The sequence below is a fragment of the Gossypium hirsutum genome, chromosome D02, assembly GCF_007990345.1.
Source record: "Gossypium hirsutum isolate 1008001.06 chromosome D02, Gossypium_hirsutum_v2.1, whole genome shotgun sequence".
Taxonomy (NCBI): Eukaryota; Viridiplantae; Streptophyta; class Magnoliopsida; order Malvales; family Malvaceae; genus Gossypium; species Gossypium hirsutum.
Genome location: NC_053438.1, coordinates 11,744,302 through 11,749,215, shown reverse-complemented (window position 1 = coordinate 11,749,215; position 4,914 = coordinate 11,744,302). Strand labels below are relative to the sequence as shown.

At 33.3% G+C, this 4,914-nt stretch overlaps 1 pseudogene; it reads left to right on the top strand.

Moving 5' to 3' along the window:
• The first annotated feature begins 819 nt into the window (after nucleotides 1-819).
• On the top strand, nucleotides 820-3,494 carry LOC107908027 (wall-associated receptor kinase 5-like; annotated as a pseudogene).
• Nucleotides 3,495-4,914: the final 1,420 nt, after the last annotated feature.

Genomic DNA, 4,914 nt, shown 5'->3' with positions numbered 1-4,914 from the left:
TCATAATAAAATAAATCCTAGTTGTTAAATTAATCATCAACATTATCCTGTTTCATGCATTAATGAGATTAGAGGTAATTTTTTTCATTTGCTATCCAAAGCTTGCATGAGTTCCAAATTCCAGTTTAATGATTTCAACGGGTTTTATTAGTAAGCTACTATATTTGATTGCTAAGCCTTACAAAATACCAGCAAAATAACTTGATAGTATATTCTTACTTTGGCAAACCAAATATCCAATACCAGTTTTTCTTTTTAAAAAAATTGAATATAATTACAAATATATATATTGAAAGTGTCGGAGATGTCCAACAATGATGAACTACAAGTTAGACCAGTATTGTATCTGAATGAAAAGTATACTGCTTCATTCTTAAATTACAATAGTAAGATGTTTTATAGCATATGTTCAACTAACTATTAACTAGTAACTAATCTAACTACTACAAAGATCTTTCTATTATTCACCCAATTACCAGTATCTTTAACACTTCCCCTCAAGTTGGAGGGTGATAAAGATCTTTGACTCCCAACTTGGACAGCAAATACTCATGCTGATGCACACCGAGGGCCTTTGTCATTAAGCCTGCTATTTGCTCACTGATGCATATGTGTTGTGTTTTAACCAACCCCCCTTTGATTTTCTCCCGAACAAAGTGACAATCAGTTTTTATGTGCTTAGTTTGTTCATGGAATACATTGGCTACTCTCTGAAGGGCTACTTGACTATCATAAAACAATTTTGTTGGTTCCAATTTGTCGAGACTAACTTCTCCCAACAGACCACTTCACCAAATTATATCTGAAACTGTCAATGCCATGCTTCGATATTCTGCTTCCGTAGATGACCGAGAGATTGTGTTTTGCTTCTTGGACTTCCACGAAATGAGCGGATCTCTTAGTTTGATGCAGTACCCTGTAATCGACTTTCTAGTCATCAGATATGTTCCCCAATCCGAGTCACAATATGCAACAATCTAGCTTACTCGTTTGTTTAGTATGTTTCAAATGATCGTCAGGCTTAGGACCGGACGGCGTGCAGGAGCTCAGATTGGTTTTCACATAAAATGGTTTGTTTTGGTTGAGAAATTAAGATTTTTGGACTAAGTTTTCGGATTTGTTTTTGCTTTTGGGTTTTGTTTGATTCGTCAATTTTTGGGTGTTCTTAATGTAAACTGCAAAATTATTTGAATTTGACAAATTAGAATTTGGTTTTCAAAACTTAAAAAAACTCTGGAAATACACGCTACAAAATTAAGCATCGAACTAAATACCTTGACAAAGGAGCATGGCCGAGTCGCACATACCAGATAAAAGAACTACCGAGAGTTGTATGAAAAGAATTAGCTGTTGAAGAAGGTACATGAGTTGAAGATACTATAGCTAGGGAAGAATGAAGAATATAGAGGCCGCCATGTTCCCTACCAATCCCCTTCATCATGCCACTTGAGAGGTCTTGGAAAATACAAAAGTGTGAGTAAAATGTAACAAAACAATGCAAATCCTTGGTAAGTTTTGAAACAAAAACGAGATTGTATTGCAATCAAGTGGATATCCAATTAGTCTATAACAATTTTCTCTCTTATGGCCCTAAACTTTACAATGATCACACACACCATTAAATCGATTTATGTATGGATTGACATTTGCTGAATATAAAGAGGTAGGATCAGCAACAACTAGACCTGATACATGCTGCCTTTGTGACTCTTCTTGCACGAGCATGGAATATGTTTGATTGACCATAGGCAAGGGGCTCATCAATAAAATTTGACTCCAAACAACACTATCAGTTTCATTTGAACCCATCAAAAATTGAAACAAACGCTGCTGCGCAATGTGATCAATAACCTGTTTAGTTTGCACACAACCACAAGAAGAAACGAGAACTAGGGAATCATACTCTTCCCTTCACAACCTAAGCTTTGTGAAATAGGTTGAAATCAAAGAAATTCCTTGAAGATGAGAAGAAATTTCTCAATGCAAGAAGTAGACTCTTGAACCATTAGTCTTGTTAAATCGCTTGCTAAGATCCTGCCAAACTGCTGTTGCACTTGAAGCAAAAACGATACCTGTAGAGAGCTCTTTGCTTACCGTGTACAATATCCAAGATAACACGATAGCTTTGCATCGCTCCCACTATGAGTACAAATCTTCTGCCAATAAATCTTTGGAACAAGTACCATTAATGAAACCCAATTTATTTTTGGCAATCAACGCAATTCGCATCGCACGACTGCAAATATTATAGTTGTCAACTCCAGTGAGCTGATGAGAAATATAAATCATTAAAATCAAAAAGAGATAAATCTCAAAATTATACATGAACTTTGGTTTCATGTACAATTGTATACATGAACTTTAATTTGGTGAAAATTAAAAGAACCTTACTTTTAGCAAAATGGTGGCATTTTGTTGCGGGAACAACTTTCAAAACAAGGGTACCGTGAAGATGTTAAAGTATTTACAACTGAGGAACTCGAGAAGGCAACAAACAATTACAATGAACGCAGAATTTTAGGACAGGGAGGGCAAGGGACAGTGTACAAGGGAACATTGGCTGATAATCAAATAGTTGCCATCAAAAAGTCAATAATTGGAGATCCTAGCCAAGTTGAACAATTCATCAATGAAATAATGGTGCTCTACCAAATCAACCATAGGAATGTTGTCGAACTCCTAGGATGTTGTTTGGAGACCCAAGTTCCGCTGTTAGTTTATGAATATATCACCAACAGAACCCATTTTCACCATTTGCATAATGATGATGCAACCTCTTATCTTTCATGGGAGACCTGTTTGAGAATAGTCACTGAAACAGCAGAAGCCCTTTCTTATTTGCACTCTGCAGCTTCCATTCCAATCATTCACCGAGACAACAAGTTGGCGAACATACTGTTAGATGACAATTACACCGCAAAAGTTTCTGATTTTGGGCTTCCAGATTGATCCCATCTGACCAAGCACAAATAACTACAATTGTGCAAGGAACTTTCGGTTACTTGGATCCTGAATACATGCTTTCAAGCCTTCTTACTGAAAAAAGTGATGTCTACAGCTTCGGGGTTGTGCTTATGGAGTTGTTAACAGGACAAAAAGTGGTATGTTTCAAAAGACCGGAAAATCGAGTTTTGCCAATGTACTTCACTTCTTTGATGAAAGAAGACCGTTTGCTCGACATTCTCGATCCTCGAGTGCTTAATGATGAAAATGTTGAGCAGCTTATGGAAGTAGCAACTTTAGCTAGGAGATGTGTGAGAGTGAAGGGAGAGGAAAGGCCAACAATGAAGGAAGTTGCCCATGAATTAGCAGGACTGCAAGCAATGGCTAAACATCCTTGGAGTAAAAGTAATTTAGTAAGCGAAGAATCCGAATACTTGCTTGGTAAGTTTCCCAGCACTTACGATGATGGTGTAACAAGCAGCTGGATAGGGATGGGGTATGATAGCATAAATAACAAAATCACATTTGAACTTGAAGAAGGTGCTCGCTAAGCATGTAATCAGATTATCATTTGAACCTAAAGCAGCTCGATGGTGTATGATTTTAAATAGTTTGCTTCTAAATTTCCTAGTTTCGAGAGTAATATAGTGTTAAATTACAATAGATGGAGCTTAATCTATATGCGTTGTTGCAATTTATTTATTGACATCTTGTTTTATTTTATTTATGCATTTTATAATTATTTCTATAACTAATTTGTTTCCTCAAAATGTCTCAAAGTGGGTGAAGACTCAAGTTTCAAATGATTAAATAATTGAATTGCTTTGGACATGTCTCATTTTTGCGAAAATTGGAAGTAGTTTTAACTCACGTATGTTGCAGGTGAAAGATATTACTGTGTATATTATATAATATATTTATTATTAGCAATATTTAATAATATAAAATAATTTTATGGTAAAACACATAAAAGAATTCATATAATTTATAAAATTTTAAATCACTACATACTAAAATAATTTTATCTTTATTTTAAAAAGTTTAAGGCATAATGATAAATTTAACCCCTAATGTGTATCCATTTTGTTACTTTAACCTTATTTTTTTGGATCACCTTGGTCATCAACCTTCAATCTTTAGTCAAATTATTTTTTGTGGATGGAAAACTGGTTGAACTATCAAAATTTTAATGATACTAATGTTGTACCCTACATAATAGTTTACTTGTACTTCTTTTTAGAGTATAAATTACTGAATTTTTTAAACTTTATCAAAATTTTAATAATTTTAATAATTTTTTAAATTTTTATGAAGAACATGCAAATTGTCATATTGATACCATTAAAATTTTAATAGTTCAACTAATTTTTTCACCTAAAGAAATGCAGTTTGACTAAAATTTGAACGCTACGGGCCAAAGTGATCCAAAAAAGAAAAAGAATAAAAACAAAAGTGACAAAAGCAGTAACTTTTAGGGGTTAATTTTTTATCATTATGCCAAAGTAAAAAATGCTATCATTTGAAGGATATTTTAAATCTAAATAATTAATTGACCATAAGTTTAAAATAAAAATTTGACATAATAATAACTATACATACAAAAATAATAATTTAATTGCTGTTTATTGTAGGAATCTATTTTTTAGTGGTGCTGGAAATGGTGGTTTTAGAACCCCGTTCTTTGATGATCAAGATTATAATATTATATTAAATTTTGGTTTGAAAAATTTGTTAATTGAATAGTTAGTTAAAGTACAAGTGTTCCAACCCTTAAATCAGTGGTGTTGAAAAATGAGGTATTGGGACCTCATTTCTGTAAATCGAACCCTTAAATATTTTTATTAAATATTTATGGAGTTATTGTATTGGTGAATTGAATTTTGGATAGGTAATTTCACCGATTTGGTGACTAATTAGGTACAAATACTAAATTATAAAGCGGTAAAAATTAATCACTATTGATTTTTATTA